Genomic DNA, 12,839 nt, shown 5'->3' with positions numbered 1-12,839 from the left:
TCTTTTTAGAAAACATCAAATGAGATACAAATACCTGCTATGTCAAAGGATGGATTTTTTTCCCCATTCAGATTTTTTTTTCCTCATATATAACTTGTGATTCTCTATTTTTTACAACAACGGAGAAAAAGAAATGAAAGACTCTCATTCCTAATCCTCTTGATGATAACATGTTTCTGGAGAATACTGATTTCAAATAATCAGGTTTGTAAGTTTGATTCTTGAATTTAAAAAGACATGCTGAACCCGGATATTTTAGATTCAACCATAGACTTCAGCAATGTTGACCACTTCTTTTACTTTGGTTCACCAGATAAGGAACTCAGAAGGAATCAGAATATCTTGGAAATCTTTTGGGGCCTGTATCTTACAAAATTTATAAGGACTGATAAGTCATTCTTAAGATTCTATCTTCCTTTCATATTTTGTTGGAATTTTCCTGCTTAAACTGAAATTTGTTATAGTAACATCAGTCTCTCAGATCACATAACACAAGGAAGGCCTGATTCAGACATGACTTTTTAGAATTAAAAACAATCTAAAGCTAGGTCTGGGGTGGTTTGCAGCACTATCTAACCATATACTTCTTCAGTTTACTTGAATTGTCATGATGCCATCGAACTATATTTTGTATCACTGGGGTGTGGTGAAGAAAATGATACAAGGATCTAACTTGTTAGTAGACTTCCTTGGCTCCTAGTGTCATAAATAGCAGAAGCTTATTAACCTGTCTTCTAGTGCTTCTCTGGATACCAAATGTTGATAATGCAAAGGCAACGGCACTTATCTTCAAAATAGTTTTCATCACTGTGTATTTGTTGGTCCACCCGTGAATAAAATGTTTCCCTTTAATCCTCATGACAGCATCTGGGTCCAAAAGTATTATTTGTTTCACAAAATAATGGTTGATGATTGGAAGACACTCTGCATGGTAAGTAACTGTACAGTAAGGAAACATAAAATCACTTCTAGTAATGTGATTTAAGATATTCCCCCAGAAACATATGAGGAATCATATTCACTGGGTAGAGGCCATACAGTTATAGACAGAAAATTGACTTGGAGAGATAGAAAGAAATATTGTTCAGCATAAAGGGTTGGGTAAAGGCTAAGTGATGTATATGTTACAGCTTGTGCTTGATAACAAGCAGCAGAGATCCCTGGCATATTCACAAACCTTTCCAAGGATTGTTAGAAATGTTTGCTCTCCAGAAACATTTTCTACAGTCTTAACAGCTTTAAACACAGTGTTTCTTTCCTGGGGCATTCTAAAAACATATTTGTTGACCCTTCTGCCCTAAGTAAAGGGCAGAAGAAAAAATGGACACAGGGTCCAATAATGATGAAAATTGCTATCTGCACCATCAGGATTTGGTGTCAGATTCACTTAGGATCATCACGTCTTTTATATTTTTCCCAGCAGTCTAATGCACAGATGAGAATGCAAATGAATTTTCAGACACATGCAAGTCCCCATCATGACTATCCTGCCACATTGGCTACTGAGAAAGGAGCAAGGAAATTTTCAGAGCTTTTTTGTTTGGTTGATTGTTGTTGTTGTTTTTAATGTAGATTTCAATGTTGTATTATAAAAGTCAAATAAAATCAAGAGGACTGAATAAATCCATGAGAATATGAATGCTTGGCTGACCCTTATCTAAATCTGCAATGATGGACAAAGCACGTAAGTCAGGTAAAGTCAGACAATAGAGGAGATTCTAGAAGTGGAGCTGTTTGCTACTTAACAAGCATAAGAAAAGGGCAAATCATTTATGCATTAAATTACCATTGGACGCATATCTCTGAAAGGTACTTCTTCAAAAAGAGATAGAGAAGCTAGGAGGCTAGCTTCCATCTTATTTGAAAGGGTAGACTTCTCATATACCTTTGTCTCACTTATTTTTGTTGGAAATGTTGCTTAATTCTATAAATTGGGCAAAAGCAGTGTATGACTGAGGAAATATTTCCATGCTGCTCTGGGCAAATCTGAGACTCCTGAAGTTTCCTGTCAGAAAGCAGGGAAATCCCATTCTTGAGTAGGTGATTACATCAGTTGGCTATCTTCATTCAAGATAAAGAAAAGTTAGGTTTCTTTTTCCACAATGATGGAGTCAGGCCAGGAGTTTAGGAGCTCCTAATACCCAAACTCCCTTTCCTTTCCTCATTGTTGCTGGGCAATTTTCAGGTACATATTTCTTTGGATTTGACCAGAGATTGAATCTTCAATCTGAGACATCTTTTCTGGCAATCACTGGCTAGCACATTTACATGGAAATTCAAGTTACAAATGAATTTTTTTAATATTTTTTTTTTGGCAAAACTATTCATGATGCAATGTGATTGGCATAGGACCAGATGCAAGGAACATAACATATCTCCTTTCACAAAAGCTACTGATTCTTTTCTTTTTCTCTTCTCCCCGTAGCACAGCAATTCTGCCATCTGCTCCAGCCATTAGTGCAAAGACAGCACCAACACATTTAATTAGTTTGTCCTCTCTAACCTTTTGAAATAAGCTGTAATCACCTTTAAAATGTGAAAAGTCCAGACCTCACCCTGTCTTCTCTTGCAGACATCTGATGAGAGCATTGAACAGGACACAATTCAGCAATGATCAGAAATGCATTTCTCCCTTGATCCTTCTTTCAAGAATAACTTTCATGTTTGACATCAGATTCCCCACCCTGCATCTGGTAGCTATGGTTTATTGCAACACTCAGGCTATCCTCCTCCCACCCCAGCTGTTTCCCCTTGTCTCACTTCCCCCTCCACTTCATATACCCACAGCTCTGACTGGCAGCTCTATGACACTACATCATACAATCAGGCTTCTCTCACCTTTGCTACTGCTTCTGCCGAGCAGACAGGAATCTGACTGCTTTTGCATGCTCTAACAACTCTTTATCATGTCTGGCTTTTATACAATACGATTTCTCTTGACATTTTTCTCCAGCTTATTTATCTTCTCTGATGCTTTTGAGTCACAGGAGTGACTGGACTGCATGAGCCTAGCATATGAATGACGCTTTCCCAACTCCTAATACCCTTAAATATTGTAACTTTATTCAATAATACATGTAATCTCCATGGTTCTTGAGAGTTCAGAATTATTTTTGCATATTAATTGTAGTCACAGACAGAGTTATAAGAGAGTCACAGACAAGAGAGATCTTGTGAACTCCTGGTAATTTTTTCAGTGTGCTATATACTCTGAAAATATAGAATATCCAGACAGCATGTTTGAACTCAGGTGGTTGATGACAGTCTCTTACTCAAGTAAGGATGTACAGAAAAGTCAGTGAATGCGTTTGCAATAAAAACTTTGACATTCATAAAAGTTATAAAGACAGTCATCCACTTCACAAAGACTCCTACAGAAGAATAACATTTGTTTTTTGCTTTACTTTGCAGAAAGAAACTACATCACAATGAAAAAGCTAGAGTTAGACACACAGAGGAGAAAAAAAACAAATATTTTTTCAGAGTCTACATGTTAAGAAAGAATGGATTTTCTCCAAGGACCTCATTCTAAGACAGCTTGAGAAGAAAAGCCAATGCTTCTTAAGCAAATGAACTGAATTTTACTATAATTGTCTCTTGAGCTAAAAAAAAAAAAAAAAAAAAAAAAAAAAGAATACAATTTCAACTTGTTTATCTGTGAAAAGAATCAGTCTATCCATCATTTGAAAATTAAAGAAGAGGGACTCGTCTTGTTTTGGTATTTGTTGTTGTTGTTATTGCTGCTATGCTGCTGTTTGTTTGTATATTTGTTTTTTAAGTTACTTTGTGTTGCTTTGGATTTTGTTTTTCATTTTTAAATCTTTTGGTGTGTGAAGGTGGATGTGAATTCTGTCTTTTTTTTTTTTTTACTTTTTTTTTTTTTAAGGTATACATACTCCAGTTCTTATTCAGGTATTATAGAATAATAGAAGGATTTTAGCTGGAAGGAACCTTTAAAGATCATCTAGTCCAATCCCCCTTCCATAGCCAGGGATACTAGACCAGGTTGCTCAAAACCCCATCCAACCTGGCCGTGAACACTTCCAGCATCCTCAAATCTGGGCAGACTGTTCCAGCATCTAACCATCCTTGCACGAAATAATTTCTTTCTTATATTTAATAAAAATACACTCTCCTCATATTTTTTTCATAATATTTAGTATGATTTTCATAATATTTAGTATGATAATAAGCTTTTCTTCTACCTTAGACCCTTCGTCTTTCCTCTGTAAAGAGCACTTCAAAATTAACCTGCAAAAATCTCCTAGCTGACTTATTGCTTGATGTTTATTTCTATTTCTTCACTGTCTCTCCTTCCTTACTTCTCTTGTTCTTCACACACACTAACACACATACTCACTTTCATTGAATACCTTTCGGGAATTAGCCCTGCTTATCTATTTTGGGGAGGTGGCCCTAAAAATCCACTGGTTTCCATTTTGACTGTCAGTTGTAGTTTCAACCACTTATTTGCTTGTTTCCTCCAGAGTTATCTCTAGTCTTGCATTCAACCTATACATGTACAAAAAGCAAGAAAAGAAACAAACATACAATTCAGATCTATGAAGTCTCAAACTCCTTTGAAAACTTTGCTTTCTTAGGATGTTAGAAAATTTTGGCAGATGTTAGAAAGAATATCTGCTTAGTGATGACTAGACAAAAAAAGAGCCTAGACTGTTGCTTTGAATGCTAATATAAACACTTTTCAAATAACCTGTGATGTGCTGCTGAATATTCAGATTCTGAAACTGATACTGTCTAATGACAGCATGTCTATTATTCAGCACGCCTGATGTTGTTGTTAAAACGCGTCATTGCATTTTATACCTACAGCTCTGTCTTTCATCGGTTCTCCTTATTGTTTATGAGAACAGATCAGCCTGACAAAACTGATCATCCACCAAATTTTCTCGGTTCTTTCCAAGTTTATAAGTGAGATTTTAAAATCCATAAAACAATTAAGCTGGCAGAAAATCACAGAATCTCAGATTATGCAAGAACTGAAGACATATTGTCAGATAATGTTTAATGGCAACATCACAAGAACTCTGTTTTTTCTGTGTGCTGATCAACTCTTTCTGTTCTCCCACAGCCTCATGTGGTGACTGGTTGTAATACATGTAATTACACGTAATTACAATACATGTAATTGAAACCAATAGCACTGGTTGTAATGGTGATGCTACCCAAAGATCTGGTCTCACATATCTTGAAACATAACAAATATAAAAATTCCAGAAATGTAAAATTTATGTGTTCTTGTTTGAACTCCTCTTTGGATAGAATTTATCCTCAGTCCTAGAGCACTTTGACATCATCTTTCACAGCACACTTTTAACATGATAATTTGAATTTTCAGCACATATTCTGGGTAAAACTCAGAGAACTTTGTACTTTAGCTGCAATATCACATTAAAGACTAGCTAGATAAGGGGAAAGTTTGGCGCTGGGTGGTCAACAGTAAACAAAATCTTAAGCACAAGAAAGCAAAATATTCTGATTACAATAAATGCTTCTCATTTTGCAAGGAAGACTTTTGTGGGAACTATTGCTGTAAAAAGTTTTTTGTTTGTTTGTTTGTTTTGGTGTCTGCTTCAGAAAAATATGTTGCAATTTGTAGAAATTAAATGAGTTAAAGTGTTAGATTGATAGATGTGCTTCTGCTCTGACCAGTTTCTCACCAGTTTAACAGTCTACTTCCTATGTGGAGCTAAGCCATAGTATTTCAAAGACAAGGGAACTTCTGCAATGGTTGTTCAGGACACTTCTTTAGAGCACATCAGAACATTATGTAAACCAAGATGAAATTACCTGCCTGAGGTTACAGCAAATTCCTCGCTGTTTTCAGAAAGTCAACAAACATGTCTGAGGTACAACTTGTGCTTATATTAGAAAGAAAGAAATTCATGAAGATTTGTCCTGAGCCAAGCCACCATTCTCATAATCCTCTTCCCTCTGGCAGGTAGGTTTACATTTTTATAAGATGTTGTTTTTTCTTATGTTGTAATGAGAGATGCCAGATTCGGTTTAGAAAGTGGATAGAGTGATAATGTATTTGGATTTCAATTTTTTTCTGAATATTTAACCTTTCTGTGGCCAAAATGTTGTCCAGCTATAGATTGAGGCCATTTGACAGAGATTTCCAGATATCATCATAGCTACAAAAGGGACATCAGATGTTCAGAAATTCTTTACATATTCAGTAACGATGTGGAAATCAACTTCACAGTTCACACACTTAGCCCTGAAGAAGAGCCCTTCAAGAAAAGTGTCTGGCTTTGCAATAGCAAACAATATGGTATTGCCGTGAATCACCCTGGATTCTAGGTCAAAATTTTAAACAGGCACCTGACTCAGAGAAAGATGAAAAAGGTTTCTTTTTAGGGAGTTAAGCACAATAAAACACATGCAGAAATAAAGACAGGCCTTTACCTAAGCCAGCAGCATTTTCAAGATTATAGGTGTTAGGTAGTTTTGGGTACACATGCCAAATCCCAGCACAAACGTTGCTGAAGTTGTTAGCCAGACCCACAAACTGACAGCCACTCACTTACTGAGCCTGAAGAGCAGAGACCCAATGTTCTGAGCATGTTGAACTTACTGAGAATCCACAGTAGCTTCTTGAATTCTGCCAATGACTCACTGCTCAGTAGACCAGCAGGCATTAGCTCTCCAGAGACCATAGGTAAATGGCTATCATGCACCTGGGCTAAGTTCCCAGGTACTTCAAGGGGATATACCCTTTATAAATTCCCCCTGTCTAGAGATACTTTCTTTAGCAATATGGTCTCTATATAGGATTATGGTTTCCCTCACAGCAGATTGTACAAATCTTAAAGCTCACCTTAACTACAACAATCAGATAGTGCTTCTGATTTACTGTATCTTTTTGGAGAACATCTGTCCTGCTGAATATACAGCACCAATGGTATAGTGGAGGGCAAGCAAAATTAAGCAGAGTTTAAATACTCATGATTTAGGCAATATACAGCTTAACTATACCTCACAGACAAGATTGGATACAGCTTACCTATTTTTTAATTTAACGTATCATACTGTAAAGCATATTTTTCCCTAGCAGGAAGAGAATTAATTGATTTGTCTGTAACAACAATTTTGTGTTCTAGACTCTTTCCAAGAAGCAATCAAACCATGAAGCATGAAGCATGAATATTGATATCATGAGCATGATATTATTATGAGTCATATATAGATTAGATAAAGCATGTTAATTTTCCAGTTAAAAGATTTTTACCATTGGTCCAGATTTTCAGGCTGAAATACCCAACAATTAGTGATCAAAATTTGCAATCAGATAGAAATTTTATAACTATGAATTTTTGTTTGCATTTGGGATTTTAAAAAAATGAAAATATTAAGTCCTCATGGATGTATTTGAACTAGTTTTTTTAAATTTTAGAGCCATTAAACGTTTACTTGGTTTGTTAAGGAACACGAAAGTGTAGGCATGCCTACTAGTTAGACAGAAGAAATCCCTTTGCATATTTAAGTCTCTGTTCTTACTAATGGAATTTAGTAAGGATTTGTCTGAACATGAGCAATTCCCCCATTCAGAGGTAAATGCATTAAAAGTTCTAGGCTTAGAAGTTAAATGTGAACAATTCCTTTTATTTAGTTATTGAAATATACATCATGAACTCTTTTTAATATTTCCTGAACTCTTCTAAAACTGAAACTTTCTGTGTGAGGGAAGGAAGTGCCACTGGGCAGGGGTACAATTCTTGCAAATGGTAAAAATGATAAGGCTGGTTTACAAACCTTAAGATTAAAAGTAAACAAAATATTCAAAGGAGGTCAAATTACTGAAAAAGCTTCTCAAACAGCTCCTAAAATGTGCAGCACAGAGTTTTCATTACATCCAACTTGGCCATCACATGCATTTGTCTGTTAAGATAGCTTTGTCAAGGAATGCAAATTTGGAGACACTGGGTGCTACTGTCCAGGCCTGAAAGACATCCACAGAGGCAGCTCAGGAAACATAGCTAAGATACTAATGTAAAGAGGAACATGCCAGATATTTAAAATAACTAAATAAAATAGAAAAAATAAAACATCCTTTGAAAGACAACACATGAGTATCAGATTTAGAGAACAACTGCACCAGTCAGACAACAATTCCAGGAAAGCATGGCTCAAACTGTATTTCCTATTATGCAAGAACAGGTGCAATTATAAATAAACAGAACCTTTCTCCATAGCGATTAAAACATTTGTTTTTCTATCACAAAGCCAAAGAAAGTATACAGATCCAATTTTAATTCAGCACATAGATTTGAATTTACAGTGCCAATAAACTTGCAGTTTCCTTTTAAGATCATAAGCATAAGACATCACAGATGCAGCTTTTACTATGTTTTCTCAGAAAGTATTTTTCCATGGCTTTAAATGGCAGTGATATCCTGCATACAAGGCTGGCTTAATAATGAACTAGATTTGTGAATAATTGCCCCATTGGTGTTTTTTTTTTTTTTGTGGGTGGTGGTGGTAGTGTTGTGTTGTTGTTTTTTTGTCTTTTGTTGTTGTTGTTGTTTGCTTATTTGTTTTGTGTTTTTGTTGTTTTGTTTTTTATTATTATTTTTTGTGTTTGTTTTTTGTTTTTTTTTTCCCCCTCAGGAGTCCAAATTCTCTTCTTCTAACGAACTTCTGACTCAGCTTGAAATGGAAAAAACTACGTGAATAATCTTCCAGATGGAACATGAAGATGTCTTTATGGACCACTGCTTAAAGAATCCAAAGTGTCTCAATGAATTTATACAGGAGAGATGCTCTTGGCCACAGAGAATACTGAACAGTATTGAACAGAGGCTTAACAAGAAAGTGAATTGATGTTCACATGGAAACTTATATGCAATTTTTAAATTGCCCTGTTCTACCCTGCAAGATAATTCAAGGCAGTTTACTACTAGACAAAACCAAACAATTGTAAACAGTAAATGCAAAGCAGAATCAGAAAGTTACTACAAAGCTAGTAGTTAGTATAGTTAGTTTCTGCAGTAGCTTATGCTCAGTTTTCCAGCTCAGTTTTCCAGCCTAGAGGCAAGAAAACCTCATTGATTTCTCTGGTCTGTAAGCTGTTGGTAGTTGGTTACCTATGTTCTTATTCTTCCCTTTAAGTATTGATAGCTGCTATTTTCCTGATGAGTCTAATGATCTCTCAAATTCCTATTTAAGGGTCTAACAGTGCACTGCAAGAGGTAGCAGGACACCTAACCTGAGAAGTTGAGGACTCCACTAAGTATTTGCATTTGGGAGATGGAGGCTGACTTTTCTGAGTCCTTTTGTGCATATTTGTGAAGTCTACATAACAACATCTATATTGATTTTTACAGGTATCAGGCTGGTGATATGATCCCAGTATGCTCATTTTCATATTCTTATATTATTGAGTTACCTAACTACTGAGCTACCAATGGAATTGGTTGAAAATTTACTGGAGAGACTGTCCAGAGAAAAGCTAAGCATCAATACTTTATATATATCCATTCTGATACTGATTATTAACAAGGCTCTATTTGTGGCAATCTTAATTATGCTCCTCTATTTTCTTGCCTTTGGCAACCCAAGCAGACCTGACGTAAACAACTAGAAAAGAATTCTGCAACAACCCTAGGATATAGTATTCATTACAGAGTGTTAATGCACTGGTGATCTTGCAGAGCATACACTTACAATCAATATTATGCAATTATTCAGACTTTTTTTGCTTCTCTTTTTTTTTCTCTTCTTCATAAAGCATTCTTACTATGATGTGGCTGTTTCAAGTATTTTCACAATAAATTAATAGACATGCTTAATTTCTATCTCTTTTTTTTTTTCTTAATAGTCATTAAGCAGATTTGTTCACAAAATAACCCAGAAAATATAATCCCAATCAGTCCAATAACTTTTTTAAATGCCTGTATAGGTCTGATTAGGAATGAGTGAAATCTGGATTTATTTTTTTCTTGATCCATACTTTTCAGTGGATGTCTTTGCTCCCTTTCATCCTTTTAGACTTTTCATAGTTTCCTACTATGATCTAAATAGTAACTAACAGGAAAACAGCATTGAAAGAAATTCTGCTGTTATTTGGAGGAAGACAAGGGGGGAGGATTAAGGAAAAAAATGATAGGTATTAGAGAAGAAAAAGGTATCAGAGAAAAATGACAGTGAATCAAATGTAAAGGCCTTCTAAAAAAAAAAAATTTGTTTGGAAAACCATAGAGAGCTGCTCAGCTGTCAGTTGTCATTGCTGATATAAGTAGAGTTATGATAGTTTTGCATCTTTTTGAAAGATGACATGAGTAGCATGCCATAAACTCAGGAGAACATTATTTCTTTTCTTTATATTGCTAAAAAAAATGTAAATTTGTTTTGTAGATCTCAGAGTAATGAAGAACTAATATGTATATAGGAATCACCCATTACCCAGAGCAGTTAAAAATAAATAAATAAACCTTTTTATGAATTCTCACCATATTATGGCAAAAGTGCCTTCATGTATATGTTGATGAATGGAGACATTTGTAATTATATCATTATAATCTTTGCTTTCTGTTGCATTCTGTTGTTCTGTGACAGAGTTGACTTTTCATGATATCCTAATTGCTGTTACACTTTACCATGCTTAGTAGTCCAACAGAGACATTCACTTCTGTATTATTAATATTTAGAACTATAGCAACACTGAAAAGTCCTGCTATTCTTGATGGTGTGACAACTAAGGGCTTACAAAACAACACAACTCTTTCACTGACTATGTGTTAAAGTTCTAGCACTTACACCAAATGTCTCTTTACAGCCTACGGGTGAGATTGACAAGGTTTCTATCTATAGCTTTGATCTCTTCCCTCCAAATTGCTGACAGGTTTCTGACTTCAGTATGTAAAGTAGAAGGTTTGGGTGAGGGTCAAACACACAAGCTTTTCAGAAGAAGTAAAGGTAAGGAGCACCCAAATGTCCAACCTACACAACAACAATTTTGAGCATGTGTAAATATTTGGGGGAAACCAAATTACAGTCACATGGACTTTTCAAGGTCCTGTGCAACAGAGTGTGAAGTAAAAAATGCTGTTTGGTCAGATATACAAGTAATGACTGAACAGAAAGTAATAAATTGAAGTGCATTGTTGAACAGCTGCTCTTTTTTGCCCAGCACTGCAGGGCTGAAGTGGGGTGTACAAAATGCACCACTCCCCCCCCGTGTACATAATAAGTACATGGAGTCAAGTCAGGTAGAAAAAAAAACAAGGACGAATATTGACCATTTCACTTTTACTGCTTGACTTGCCTTCAGTGTACCACTCTATCAATTTCACATTGATTTCACCAGAATATAAGTGGAATAAATCAGCAAAGGTACTGGGTAGAGCAAAGCCATATGTGTGGACAAATGGAATCCTGACTTGGTAGCTGTGACACAAACTGGGCAGAGCTGTGACCCTTAGCTCCTAATAATGCCTCCAGCCATGCAGACAATCATTACTGGCTGCCATTTGATGTCATGGTAGTGTTGAGTAAAGAGAAAATACATTCTAAAATTGGGATTATAGGTGTGGGACCAGAAGAATCACTTCATTAAGCCTCCTGTAATCACAGGCAGCCATGTAAACGTGTCTGTTCCATAATATACAGCCTATTTATTTCATACTACAAAATGCTTTTAAAAGATCTCTTAATGAAAGACAAAAAGTCATGATTGTAAAGAAAGCCTGCTTTCTTTCAGTGGAGATCCCTTTAGATAATGATTCTGTCAGCCTCCCAAGATTGGTCATTTGCCCATGAGTAAATAAAACACCCGTTATAGTTACTGCTCTTAAGAAATTACTACCTTCCTTATTTGAGACACCAAGCAAAATGAATTCAAGTGGATTAGCATATAGTAGATTTTTTGTTTTGCTAGACCTGGTATTTAGAAACTGCATGGCAAAGATGTATAAGAGAACAAGGAATCTGGAACGGGTTATGTCTAGAAAGAGGATACAAACTGCTGAATGGAATTGATGCTAGAATACAAAACACGCAAAATAAATCAGATTGCCTCTCAAGAAATTAGCTAGTCAGAACGATACAGAGATGATGTAGAGTATCTGCAGGTGACTTTTGATGAATGTGGACTACGTACATATCTGGTTAATACAAAGCACGAGAAAGAAAAAAAAAAAGAGTTAAAACACTGCTTTTGCTTAATATTATCTAATTCGTACCTAATTATAAATTAGTTCAGATTTGCACTAGGAATTCACAATGTGAAACAGTGTGAATAATGGAAAGCATGTTACGGCGGATCCCCATTTGGTCAGTATACATTCATTCACCGGTGTTTATTACCTTGGACTTGGTATCTGGGTGAGTTCCTCTCACATGAGTGTCTCTGCCTCCTGCTTTTTCTGTATTCCTGGTCTGAGATCGACTGCTCAGCTCAGATGCAGCCCCAAACTTTTGAGCCCCATTTCCAATATCCAAACTAATAGGTCTCCTCCTGAGTCCTGGAGTATTAAAAAGGTAGTGTAGTGATAATTACAACAGATTTATAAAACCAAGGTAAATACAAACATTCTTCACGTGGAGTGACACAGGGGTGTCCCCAGACTTTCCACAGTGTTTCTAGCTCCAGTAGCACAATTCAGAAGTTCTCAAGTTGCTAACATAATAGGAATTACTAAACTTCACCTTTGCACTGTACAAAACTAGATAAACTGCTTTGGGATTTGCTGATCTTGGAAAAAATATAGCCATTTCTGTGTATGATTGTGCCTAAATTAATAAGCCTACCTAAACTTAGGTTGTGTATGTCTAGAGCCAACTTGTTTTTTGTTTGGTTGGCTGTTTTTTTTTTT

At 35.8% G+C, this 12,839-nt stretch overlaps 1 protein-coding gene; it reads right to left on the bottom strand.

The window, feature by feature from the left end:
- LOC308190308 (uncharacterized protein) overlaps positions 1-12,839 on the bottom strand; it is a 373,068-nt gene that overhangs the window by 204,303 nt on the left and 155,926 nt on the right.

Source organism: Anser brachyrhynchus (assembly GCF_964034855.1).
Source record: "Anser brachyrhynchus genome assembly, chromosome: 2".
In the NCBI taxonomy this organism is placed as follows: Eukaryota; Metazoa; Chordata; class Aves; order Anseriformes; family Anatidae; genus Anser; species Anser brachyrhynchus.
The sequence above is the reverse complement of the archived record's forward strand: the minus strand, read 5'-3'. Positions and strand labels throughout refer to the sequence as shown.